At 42.2% G+C, this 13606-nt stretch overlaps 2 long non-coding RNA genes across 2 annotated transcripts in view; one reads left to right on the top strand and one right to left on the bottom strand.

The window, feature by feature from the left end:
- The window catches only part of LOC107204348, a 119467-nt gene extending 113246 nt beyond the window's left edge, over positions 1-6221 (top strand). Inside the window, exon 11 of the long non-coding RNA XR_004497705.1 lies at positions 4090-6221. This is a non-coding gene — a long non-coding RNA (uncharacterized LOC107204348). The remainder of the gene's footprint in view (positions 1-4089) is intronic.
- A 4580-nt stretch (positions 6222-10801) lies between these two features.
- The window catches only part of LOC117244496, a 29958-nt gene continuing 27153 nt past the window's right edge, over positions 10802-13606 (bottom strand). Inside the window, exon 2 of the long non-coding RNA XR_004497706.1 lies at positions 10802-12284. This is a non-coding gene — a long non-coding RNA (uncharacterized LOC117244496). The remainder of the gene's footprint in view (positions 12285-13606) is intronic.

The raw sequence follows: 13606 nt of genomic DNA, 5'->3' as shown, positions 1-13606 counted from the left end.
CTGGTGCACATCCAGTCCCAGCTCCATGGATCTGCTGCTTGTCAGACCTCCCTACGCCCAGTCAAGGAGTTAGAGCAGCTGACATTAAGCATATTCCATTTTCTGATAACCATTGTAAAATTCTCTGAAAGTTTGTTTCTGTGGAGGGAATTTCCCTGACTTTAGCAAGGTTCCACACAAGAGTGAGGAAGTTCCTGTGTAGGTCTGGCTGGTAGTCAGGCAGTATGGTAGTCAGGTATGGGAGATGACCTATTTAAGCTGATTATTTAAATATTTTTACATTCTGTTGCCTATTTTTTCCCCCATACATGAAATGTTCAGACTTCAGAAACATACAGAAAATACTGCAGAGCTCAGAGACATTTAGCCAGAGAGTTCTGACTCATTTCACAGCTGCTCCTTTTCCTCAAATACTTGCAAACAGTTTGATGACAATGGTTTCACTGAATACGTATTTATTATAAAGAGCCATATTGCATTGCCTATGATGTTCTATGTAATAAAGGATGAACAAAATTTATATAACTGATTTTAACAGAAATTAAAAATAGTCATTGTCCCCTAAATTCTTTTTGATGTGTAAGCTTGCTACACATCCAAAAGTGTTATTTTGAACTTCTGTGTCTCATAATATGTGCTATACTGGATAATCAGGGCTTCCTTCAAAGCCACTGAGGCCAAGTGAGGGTGTAGTGTTGATTTCAGTAGTGTGTGAATTGCTCCCCTTCTTAAAAGAAGTCTCCCTAATGAATCTGAGGAAAATGCTTCTCTGCAAAACTGTGCCTATGGTTTGTACAAAGCAGGACAGCACACCTGACTGCTCCAGCTCCGAGAAATGCCGTGGATGAGCAAAGTTCATCCCTCTTTTGTGCTTTATCACAACAGATGGAGCCATAAATTTGCTCCCCTACTTACAGCCTGGCCTGCTTAATGTCCAGGTGTAGATGTGGGCAAGCTGCTGGACACAGCAAATGCTCTGCAGCTGGAGCAGATACTTGTGCTGAAGAGGAGCCCTCCTGAACCTTAGAAAATCCTGTGCACCTCCTTTGAATGGAGAAGGCTGTGGAGATCTGGTCCTATGAGTTTTTGCCATTGTACCTGCCTGAAGTTCTGGCAGAATCTGTCCTGTATTATTAAATTACAGGAAAGTTTCACAAATGGGGAAAGAGTTGCTGTTTGCCATTTTAGGAGCAACTGTATTTAAGTAGAGTGAGATTGCTACACATGCTGTATTTCACAGGTGTCACAACATCTGTTTGTAGAGTGTTTTTTTCTTCTTGAAGTTTGCATGCTATATGAAGGCAGTGTGTCATTTTTATTGTAATTAGTTAAAAATATATTTTAAAATACACTGTGTGGAGTTTATCATACATAAATCCAAGGAAACTGAATCCTTCCCTCCTGTGAGAAATCTCTACCTGAAGTCTCTAGAAGGGTTAGCTGCCACAATACTGCTTTGGCACCGTCCTGCCCCAGAAGAAGGTTGTGGCAGTTCTCCTGCCTAATCCAAGTCCTGCTGAATTTGATCAGGAGGCTTCCCTTGGCTGCAGTGTCCACCGTGGCATATCCTCAGCCATATCCTCCACAGTGCTCTTCCTAAAAATGTCGGTGACGTTTCTAATCATGAATAAATAGTCTTTAGGAGCAGAGTGGGGCAGTGCATCACTTGGGAAGCCAGAAGGCAATCATTGCATGCAGAGATTGCTGGTCTGGCCTGCATCGAGACCCCAGACCTTGCTGGGGAATGTCCCTGCCTTGGAGAGCCTTCAAGTACTCTTCTTCCCTGCTAATCACAGTGCACTCCAAGAGCACATATCTGGGGCATTCCTTCTTCCTGGGAGCCAGGGAGATTTAACTTTTATAAATCCTCACAAGGTTTTATGGGGAAGGTACCTTGAAATCACAAAATGCTTGTTCTATGCTGTCCCAGTCTGTTCATTAGTAAGACTTTCAGTTGTATAACAACTCTGCTTTAAAACTGTCTGCTTTCCTGTAACATCACAGAAATAGTAGACTTGGCCCCCTGCCTTTTGAAAAGTGACTGCTGAGGTACTTATTAACATCAGTTCCAAGACATTTTTCAGTGAGAGTTGGAATATGGAAATGTCATATTTTTCCTAGTATTAAACAGTTGTTAAACTAAAAACATAACTCTTGCCAGATAGCTATTTCTTGTGCCTGTCGTCTTCATAGAAGGAAAATGAACATGCATTTTTCTTTCATTAAGTATTTTAAAGTTCATCCTTGTTTGGTGATCTAGTCAATTAAAAGTTTATGGGCAGCTTGTGAGAGCAGAAGACTAATTAATTTTAGGTGTTGGATAAAGCACATTCTTTTCCATTTTTGTCTGCTAATGAGTATTACTAATACCCATAATAACAGATCTTACAGAAAATACTGTTACACAGAGTTTATGGTACTTTACAACTAATTATCTCAATATCACTACGAATTAACAAAGTACTACTTTTGTGGGAAAATATACATTAAGGCAACATTATATCAGCACAGCCCCTAGAGAAAAGAATCTCTAATATCATTATCAGAGAAAATAAGAGCATCCTTTAGAAATGGTCAATTAAATTTCACCATTTTTTCAACAGGGATGAACATTTTCCAGTATCCCACCTAGCATTAGCCCCAAAAGTGTAAGTCCAGATATATTAAAGACAGGCAGTGTCAATCCCTAGAGCATACTCCAGAATGTTGCTTTTCTTTTGATCTATATTTCTGTCTCTTATAGTCACTGAGATCAACTTAAGTTCTTCGTTCAAAATTCCCTGTCATTGGAGTTGGGTGGGTCTGTGGGGTAGTTTGGGCTTTTCACTACTGTGAATGCATCCTTTTATAGTCAGACTGGTTATTTGAACTGGACCATCCAGCATAGAGTTGCTATTCTGAAAGGTTACGTTGTTTTTATCCTTCCACTATAAAGTAGATTCTTACAAAAAGTCACACTTTGAAGTCACACAATACTGAGCTTTCCTCCTATTATATTATGTAAAGCTATTCTATTGATATAAGCACAGGGATTATTTTACAGAGAAAATACTTTCTGAGAGGTGATTGTGCAACACATCCAACCTTCCTGAAACTGCACAGAAGTTTAGCTCCACTTCACATTCTTGGTTCTTAGGAAAAGGTACTGAGATGTCTGATTGCACGTGTAAAGAACTTGTTTATTTTAAAATATTTTATCTAAAAAACAGAGGTACAGGGTAGGGGTTTTTTCAGAGGAATATTGGGAGAGTAATTGGCCATGCCAAAAAGCTGGTACTCAGAAAATTCTGAGATTTAAAATCCTTAAGTACATAGAGAAGACTATCAGGCTTTCTGCTGGAGAGCTTTCCAAAAGGGTTCTTTGTAGAGGTTGAGTGGCTTCTGGCAGCAGTTTTGGGGGGCTTTTACATTGATGAAATGTTGATGTCTCTCAAGGTATTCCTTCATTATGGTATTGAAAGAATACCACCTTTTTTGGCCTGCAAGGGCTTGAGGTTCCAAGAGATGAAATACAGGACTAGACAGTGTTTCCTTCTTTGCAGTGATCTCAGCATGGTCAGAGTTGCACCTGTGCTGTTTTGTCCAACAAATAGCACCCTGTGCAGCTAACAGCAACCAATGATCTCTTTCTACATGGTCTCAGCCCACTACAGTGAAATGATCTTTGACATTGATGGCATAGCATTGTCCTTTATAGATTAACACATTGATATCCAATTTGGCCAGATATCTGCATTCTCCTTCCTTGTCTGCTTCATTTAAATGTGTTTGTTCCTTGAAGGTGAAGTACCTGATACCGCTCTGCCTGTCTCTGCAATGCTGCTAACATTCAAGTCAATCTAATAAAAAATAATTCTCTCTTCACTATACTTTTCTCTTTCCTGCCTCTTTTGAGTAGGGGTCCCCATGGGCCATGGTGTAATTGTGGTAGTAACAGGTGAATGGGAAAGTTATTGCTGTGTGTGGTTCTCTTGGAGAAGGAAGCTGCTCTCTGTTTTTGCATGTGTTATCACCCACCTTATAATTGTTTCAGTGTGCAGTGAAATGCAATTTAGGTATGTGTGGTTTGTCTTGCTCCTCTCTTTTCAGATCCCCACATTAGTGATGCTGAAAGCCAGGGCAGATGGCTTCCATCCCCCTGCAGTGTGACCAACTGCCCTCTGGGTGAGATTTGTGAGTGAAACAACTCTCCTTGATACGTGTGAGGCTGATGAATGCAGCATTTATTGTGTTCTTTAACTAGCAAAAGGTTAGTTTGCTGATTAAGGTAGGGTGTTTGTTTTAAAAGTTTACTTATTTATTAAAGCCGTGCTTATATTAGAGTACAGACTGATATCTCAGTTATTTCCACCTCTTTAGATCTGCTCTGAATGGGAAGTGTTGTTGTCTATCAAACCAGGTGGCAGGGAATAACAGCCCCCTCGAACTCAGAGGTTGATGCTGTAGTGGCAGTTCTGCTAATCCCCCTAACCAATGTCTGTGTGGTACAGTGGGGTGCATTTAATTTGGTCTTCAATTCAGAGCTGGGTTACTGCTCAGTTAGGAGTATTGCTGAGTAAGCCATAATTCCTCACAGTCTTGACAAATTCATTGCTCAGTCTTAGGGGTTTACCTATGCAAAACTTGGGAAATTCACTTAGAGAACTTCAGTTCTTCCCCATTAGGATGGAGGAATATCTGGAAGCATGTTAAACAATCCCTCTAAGCATCAATTCTAAGTCATAGTGATGCCTTTCCCAAAGTGACAAACTGGTTTGATATGGTACAGTCATGTAGGAGATGGAAGTACACAAGTACAGTTATTAAAAATGAATGCTGTATCCTATTTCCCTTGTGTATCTTGTCACTGACATGACTTCACAAGTTGCAAAGCTATTAAACATTTCAAACATGGAACTGGAGCTCATTAAGCAGAATGTTGACTGGTATATAGCAAACTGTTTCATATTCAAGACTGTTAACATTTGTCTCCAGAGTTTTTTGTCTTCTAGATTGTCACCAAGCAATTCAGCTGTCTGGGAATACAGCCTGTGCTTTCTGTGATCAGAGTGTGACTGTCCTTTGGGGTGAGGTAGTAGGTTGTATAGTTTTAGGGCTATGCCCTGCCTGTCAGATAACTATACAATCTACTGTCTTTCCTGAAGTGGCTGTGATGTCAGCGCTGGATGTCTCCAAAAGACTACGCAAATATTTTTCAACTGTATCTGGGCTCTGTCTACATGTTTGGTTCTTGTGCACAAATGTCCTTAGAGTGTTTAGATTCCTGTATTTCTCATTCAGGCTCCAAAGCCATTTCCTTCTGGCATTTTTCAAGAGCAGGTGGGGTGTGAGTGCCAGGACACAGAGGTACAACCCAGTCCGCAGTGGATTTGCTCACACACAGCTGTCTGGGACTGCCATGGGAGTGGCCACTTGGAAAGAGCTGATCCATTTCTCCCTTGTTTTCTGCCATTTGTATTCATATTGAACATAAAAATGGTGCTTTTGATACAGCAGCTGTTTAAATCCACTTGGTGTAGGCTGTTTGAGAAACTACAAAGGGATGAGCTGGACAAAACCCTAAGAGGATGTCTTCCAGTCAGTCGTGTCCTGCCCTGGAACTGGTAAATTCTTGAACCCTAAGTAAGAGTCCTCTTCAGTCAGTTTTGGACAGTGATTTAACTATTTTTTATTAAATATTGCTAGTTTGGGAGGGACAGTCTTTGCCACTGCAGTTGTCCTGTCTCTGGAATCCCTCCACAACTTCTGTCTGACTCACAGGTAGAGCTGTGGGGAAGGGCTGAGAGGTCACACATGGCCCTTCTAAGGCTAAGAAATGTGAGGGCTGAGAGTGATAAGGTAATTTACTTACAAACAGTGAAACGTTTCCTTCAGAAGATGCACATGATGCTATAACAGGATGAGGTAGTAGGTTGTGTGGTTTCAGGGTAGTGATTTTGCCCCAATCAGGAGATAACTATACAACCTACTGCCTTCCCTGATAGGCAGCATAACAACATCAGTGTCTTAATTCACAGAGAAACAAGATCTAAAATACAGTCCTGAGATATACTTCTGAGACTAGCAAAGTAAGTCTAGGTGCCTATTGTTCCTATGCTGTCCCTAATAGCTCTAAATTTAGATTTTAAGTATAGAGTTTTGATAACTGCCTGCAAAATAATTACCCTTTTTAAAGTCTTCATCATGAAAAATTGAATTAAAGAAGTTTTATTTATTTCAAAGTTTGCCTGCTGTTTCATTTCTGGTTCATTTGAGTGGGATGAAGTTACTGGGGGAAATGATTTCCAAAATGTTGCGAACTTGCATTCAGGAAGTTTGTATTTCCTTGACATCTAAGTTTGAGTGCAACAAATTTTACTCACAATGCCCTGGTTTAGTTCAGCCTTATCTCTCCCTCAGGAACCTTGAAGTGTTTTACAAATAGTACTAGGTTAAGTCAACATTCTTCAGCAGGTAATGTTTACATTGCAAAGGAAAAGCTGTAATAATGAAAATCAAGAATGAGAATTTAAAAATCAAAACCAGACATCTATTTAGTCCCTCAGTTTCTCATAACAAGCTAATTTAATGACATTTAGTGCCCCTGAAAGAATTCTCTGCTATCTAAAAAACACAAATTGCATCTGAAAAACTATGGACAAAAAATGTTTGGTCATTAATGATATTTTGAGAATATGAACTTTAGAGTCTTACAAGAAAAATCTGTGGAAGAGAGGGAATATAACAACAAGGTGCTGAGTTTGGTTGTAGAAACAGAAATCATTCTCCCATATGCAAAACACACCCCGAAATAGGAGTTCTGTAAACCTTAAGGTTACCTTGAGTCCAGAGGTATCAGAGTGGTTTTGTATAGCCATTAGTATATATTTTGATTATACAGCAGCCTGTTACCATAAACTGGAGTCAAAATTGAAGGTAGTCGTAATCCTGTGTTTCTGTCTGCCATGCTACAAAGGCAAGCCCACCTTCCCTGAGAACGTTTGCCCTCATCTCTTTAGCTGGGAGATCTGTGACATGCATGGTGATAGCAAATGGAATAACTCTTGTATTCAGCGGCAAAAGCGGGTATTTTATTGCCTCTCTGGTCCAAAAGTACCACACATTATCTGGAGTCAGGTGGTATTTGAGGTCATTCAACACCTCGAAACAAGGCCTCTTGTTCATACCTTTACCAAAGGTTTGGAAGGGTTTTTGGCTTGGGTTCATAGAGATAGATAAACACTGTTGGTGCAGGAGGAAAAGTTAGTACATGTCTGAAACACCCACTGAAGAACAGGCAACACTGTGACTGGTTTTAATCTCCATTCCTCTGGCTGTGTATCTCTTGATGCAGCACTGCAGGTCCTGAGCTCTTTCTTGCAGCCTCAGGACTGCAGTGTGAACATGAGACAAGCTGGGGCAGTGATTGCATTGCATGTAGCCTAAAGCATCCTGCTGCTCTCCAGGGTGCAGAACAGGCTGGACAGCACAGTCTTGCATTCCATAAATACAGAGAGAATGTTCTCTCTGGGACAATGGGGTTAACAAAGAGAGAACACTGTCCACGTTTTACAGCAGCCTGTTAGATCTCAACTCTGAAGTAGTTTTCAAATCTTCTGGCTCTGCCTGGATCAGCATTTTGCTCTTGGTAATGAGCTGTGAGTTTTCAGATTCTAGTTGTTCTGGCAATCCCATTAAAATAAAGAGCCAAAAATATCCACAGTGTTCTCCTCTCTAGGATCAACTGTAAATGCAAAACCATGTGCCTGTACTTGGCAGTGTGTGAGCCTGCAGATAATCAGGCTTGTCCTTAGCAGTGGCTGTCATTACAGCTAATGACACTCCACCAGAAACTTGAAGGCACAGTACGGGGGCATCGAGTGTTTCCCAGAACTGCATACTGAAAATGTTTGTATCCAAATGTAAGCAGCAGCTTGGCCTGCTAGAACCACAAGGGAAGAACAGCTGAGGTTTTTTAAAACTCCAGTCAGCATTGCCACTTCTTGAGGTGTTATGCTGTTTGTTGCGCACATCTGGTGTGAGGAAAGAGCTAATCGTGAGTACACATCACATGAGAAATGTTTATCATGGCATGCATTTTATGTAGCATGTGTCTGCTTAATCTCTCTTCAATTTAGTGTGCAAGTATTAATTGATGAGCATTGATGAGCAAAAGCTTAATACATCTTGCTGGAACAAAGCCTGTGCATTTGCTTATAACAGGCCAGGTAAAAATTGGGTGTGGAATTTTCTGTGAGGCCAGGATTTCAGTCATTCGCTTCCCTTCCATGCCCTGGAGAAAGTGTGTGGTGTTTTGAGAGAAGGGACAGAGAAGACATTAAGCAGCTCTCTGACATTGAAGCCACCATTGAACTTTGGATCTCCACTGTGTGGATGTGTGAAGTGTTTTGCTTCTTCTACCTTTTCAAGGCTCTTACAGTTTTGTTGGGTTTTTAAACATGAGCAAACCTCCTTATTCTCCGAAACCAGTTACCCAGTGTAAAAATTTTTACTTCATTTGGCAAAACACTAAAGCAAAGGTAGACATTTACAGACAACCCCAATAACTACCCTAATGACATGTGCTGCCAGCCCCACCTGTGAACATCCAGCCTTGCCCGTGTGTGAGTGCCCTGGAGTGCAGCTGCTGGGGGAGTCCTCCTCCATGGCTGCAGCAGAGGCAAAACCATAGAACACAGCAGTGGTTCCTGGGCACTCTGATGAAAAGGTGAATTGCCAAGGGGTATTTATACTGGGGGAGGATCCAAAAGCCCAGTAAGACTGTAACTGGTGTGCCAGTCCATGTTGGTACTGGTGTGACATGGCACACCCTGTCTTCCTAAACAGAAGGGGCAGTTGTGGGTGAAGGGAGAGAGCTGGTGCTTGTTGGGAGATTCAGAAAGCCTGCCCTTGGGCTCAGAAAGGGTTCGCACATGGGGCCTGGTCCCAGCATTGTGCTCTTACTGAGAGGTGAACAGTAGATTCACAGAATCACAGAATATCCTGAGTTGGGAGGGACCCACAAGGATCATTGAGTCCAACTCCTGGCCCTGCACAGACACTCCAACAATCCCACCCTGTGCATCCCTGAGAGCGTTGTCCAAACACTCCTGGAGCTCTGGCAGCCTCGTGGCCATGACCATTGCTTGGAGCCTGTTCAGTGCCCGACACCCTCTGGGGGGAGAACCTTTCCCTGATATCCAGTCTGACCCTCCCCTGACACAGCTCCAGCCATGCCCTGGTCCCAGAGAAGCAGAGATTGGAGTTGCCCTTCAGGAGGAAGCTGCAGACTGAAATGAGGTCCCCACAGTCCCATTTTCTCCATCTGAACTGACCAAGTCACTGACCAAGTGACTCAGCCACTCTTCATATGGCCCCTCCAGATCCTTCACCATTCTCATGTCCCTACTTTAAGATCTTTAGGGCTTTCTTATTGTGGTGGCCAAAACTGCCCAGCCCTAAGAACAGCACACTAATCTTGAATGACAGGAATATTAACAAAACATTTTAAAGCTATATTAGCATTTCTCTGATCCATGTGACTCATGGATGGATGGTTATCCATGAAGGAATCCAGGTATTAGCTTCCATTACAAAAACTGGGAGATAAGAGCCTGGGAAGATGTCTGTTAGGATCTGGGATTCAGTGATGTCCATGCTCAGATTTTGCCAAAAAATCAGCACCAGCACTGCTTAACAAAGCAAGACAAAGGTATCGAAAAACCAAAATATCCACTTAGTTTTCAAAGAAATCTGTGTTCCTAAGTCACATGGACACTTTCAATTGTTCTACAATAAAAAGTAATGGTCACCAGTCACACTAAGAATTGGATGGTATAAAGACTTGTTTGGTTGTGGGACACTGCTCATGCCTAGTCTCCAACACAAATCAAAACCCAACGAGGAACCAGGTTAAAAGACAGTTTTAGATGAGTTCCCTGATGTGTCCAATGTTCACCTTCCAGAGGTTCTTGTTCTGGGTTTTCCCTGTCCAGCTTGCTTATACAAATGTAAACAATAATATTTCCATCCTCAAGGAGCCCAAGTGAGATTTTATAAAGCAAAATGTGCTAAGAAGGTTTCTCAATCAGTGGAAAGGGAGCAGCTGTTTACACATAAATATCTAGTGTTAATTAACATTTGGAAGAGAGTGAGAAACACTTGATGCACTTTGAAATAACACAAATAAAAACTACCACTCTTAGATGGTTCTTAAAGTAAACATCTAAACTGAAAATTAAATTGTTCCTGATACGGTAAATAGGCATTTCCCTATTGTGAAAAAAGATAGTTTTACCCTTCCTTTACACAGTAAGATAAGTCCTTTGAATATCTCACTTTTGGTGACAAAAACGACTCACTTGTGATGAAATTACTAAAACACACTTCACAGCGCTCTGGGATCTGGGAGGTTTCAGTCCAGACTCGGACTTTACAGTCCTTCCTGAGCAGATTATTCCCATGTGGAAGCATACATTCTTCTCTCTAGCTTCAGGCTGGATTTGGTACTGTGTTTCTCACATCTGGTAAAAAACTACCCTGCAAGCTTGACAAATGATAATGTAGCAGTGACTATTTGAAAATCAGATGGGGAATCCCGCAGGTCCTAGTTTTATTTAGGCTTGGCTTGCTGGCTCATTCCAGTGACCTCTGCTGAGGTTTGGCATAGGATACTCATGGTTGCAACATACTTCTTTCCTCCTTTTTATTCAACCATTTTCTCCAAAGTTTCAACATGGCCACAACTTTGGTTGCATTTTCTTTTTCTCTCCTCTTTTTTGCTTTTTACTGTGGGTAGAATAAGATGATTGATGGCCCAGAATTCAATGATTTATCTTTTATTCCTTCATCTTAGGAAAACTTAAGAGTCTGAGTTTGGAAGTTCAAATGGACAAATATGTTTTCATTTCATTCCCCTTTGCAATTCATCTTTTCCAAAATTTACTATGTTTTAACTGCAGCACAAAGAAACCTTATAAAAATTTACATCCATCATGTTATACTAGCTGGCAGAAAAAAGAAAAATTTATTCACAATTTTTTTTCAAAACTTGAGCAGAATTATTATTAGGAAAGTCTTCCTCAGAAAACTTCCACACTTGAAAGTTTTTTCCCACTAGAGCAAAGAAAAAGAGATGTTACTGTCTAGAATATGATAGCATATCCCTAGCTCCAGCTCCTCCCAAATTTCCAGTGGAGGAGCTGCATCTCCATTGGTTTGGGTGAGTGTGTGGATACACACCCCAAACCAGCCATCACTCACATACAGCTGTGAAAGGCCTACGATATTGGTGGAGCCTTCCCTGACCCAGAGCCACATCGGCAGCTGGGACACAGGAATGGCTTGGCCACAGGTGAGCCCAGCCAGGTGTGGTGTTTGGTTTCCCCAGGTGATGCCACGTGGAGGCAAACCTGGACACTCATGACATGAGCAAGGGCCAGACCTTGCTCCCACCTGCAGTGCATGGCACACCCCACAGAGCATTCCCACCAAAGATGGTAGGTGTGCTTCTCCTCAAAGTGTATTTAAAGTAGTTTGATCACTGTTCAAGTCTGGAGACATCAGAACCCTTTATTTTTGAGGCAGGTGTGCTCACCTCAGCTGGAGGGCAGATGGGCTCCAGTGGCAGGGGCCAGGCTGTGGCCACCTTCCCAGCCTTCCCTCCACTTCTCCCGTCTAAGGCCTCTCCAAACTGATTTACGGCTCCCTCCGAGTGCCTGGGATGGAATTAGAGCGCCTTGTATTACACGGTGCCTTCGCTGTTATTCTTGCTGCATGGCACAGATTTATGATGTCTTTTAAACCAGGCAGCACATAAAGAAATATGATCTTAACAAAATATAGAAGGGACCAAAGGAGGTCAAAGTGTGGGAGCTGAACACTACATAGTGATCCAGGATTTCCTTTTATTTACTGCTCACACCTTTTCAGTCTCAAGTGGATTTGGGCTGTCTCACGCAGCCCTACCCCATGTAATCCTCTGGGGCCAGAGACTTTGCCATCAGCGGATGTCTTTCATTACAATTTAGCACATGTAGGAAATCCCAAAATGCCACTGGTGAATTACATGAATTTTAGACACAGGGTGCCAGGAAGACACACAGCGTCAGGGTAGGCAGGAACCCCACATTCATCCAGGCAGGCTTTCTGTCTCTTGACATCTCCTGCTGTGGCAGCAGCTGAGGGTTTTCCAGGTCAGTGGTGTCCTGCAGAGCTCCTCTGTTTTCAGTGCTGGAGGAGAATCATTTGTGAGAGTCCTTCATGGAGGCATGGAGCAAAAGCTGTGCTCATTTCCATGGCTAGGACTGTGGGACAAGGAAAGTAATACTGTAAGCCATTCTACTTTATAGCTTTATTTACAGATACTCATCAATTATTCCTAAACGGTGGCACATAAGAAAAATAGAGGCCTTGCACTTAGCCTGCAGATGGATAATGTGAGATCTGCAGCAGGTGCAAGGTGTCTTGAGCACAAGGGCAGAGCTGCAGGGAGTCACCTGCAGGACCATGGTCTGCCTTAAACACTGCCTCAAACTGCAAAGTGAAGCAGCTGGCAAGGGGGAGGGAAGCTGTAATTACAGCCAACAACTGACTCCTCAGCCAATGACTACTACTGAGAGCCTGCTCTAGAGCCAGAAGCAAAGAACAGAAGTCTTTTCTCTCTTGGGTGAGGGCTGTAATCCCCTACAGCTATAGTATCATTCTCTACATTAATAAAACAAGGTCTGGTGTGCTCCCTTTCATTAAGATTTATTATCATTATTTCTCCATCTGAGGGAAGGAATTTATCTCTCTTCCTGCCTAGGGCTGTAGCAAGGTTCCCATGGTGTGGGGGTTTTGTTGGGTTTATTCAGAGGGGATGCTTGTGGTTCACCTGCTGTTCTAAGCTCCCAGAGCAACATCCTCTCCAGTTCTCCAGCTGCTTGCTGCTCACATTGTAAGCCCTTTCTAGAGCAAGCCGGTCCTCAGCTATTCTTTGGGAACTTCACAGACCACAAGTCCACATCTGAAGCACCTGTTTTTTTAGAAGCCTGGACTCTTGTGAGATGTAAGGCAGACATCAGCACTGACAGTCACCACAAAACTCCCTCCTCTCAACCAATTTCACAGGTGAAAACATTTATAAAATATTTAAATATTAAAATTTAAATTTAAAGTACTTTAAATGAAAACCTTTATAAAGTAAGCAGCACCCTTTTAGTTTTCAACACAGGATATGGTTATGGTTAAAACAAACTAGTTGCTGGAAATAATTTGCAGGAGATTTGGTGCTTTGTCAGCCACCCATTGCTGTTGTCATTTCTTTGCCAGGTGCAGTTCCTCAGAGCCTGGGCTTTGCCTGAGAAGTTCTCAGCTATGTGTATTCTCCTGATTCCAGGTCTGGAATCAGGAATTTGGTAGGGCTATGGAGATGGACAGTTATATACTGAAATATCTCCTTTAATTCATGAGAGAGTATGGGGAGATGAAATATTCAAACTGTAGATGTGAGCAGAGACATCCATTGATGAAGCCAAGCAGATGTTGGAGTAGCTGTGGTCCCATGAGAAGCTTGAACAGAGAGGGAGATGAGGGTGATGAAGACCTTTTGCCCCCAGAGAGAGAAGAAGACCTCTGTTCCCAGAGA

Source organism: Parus major, chromosome 1A (genome assembly GCF_001522545.3).
Source record: "Parus major isolate Abel chromosome 1A, Parus_major1.1, whole genome shotgun sequence".
NCBI lineage: Eukaryota > Metazoa > Chordata > Aves > Passeriformes > Paridae > Parus > Parus major.
This window is presented reverse-complemented; position numbering and strand designations above follow the sequence as displayed.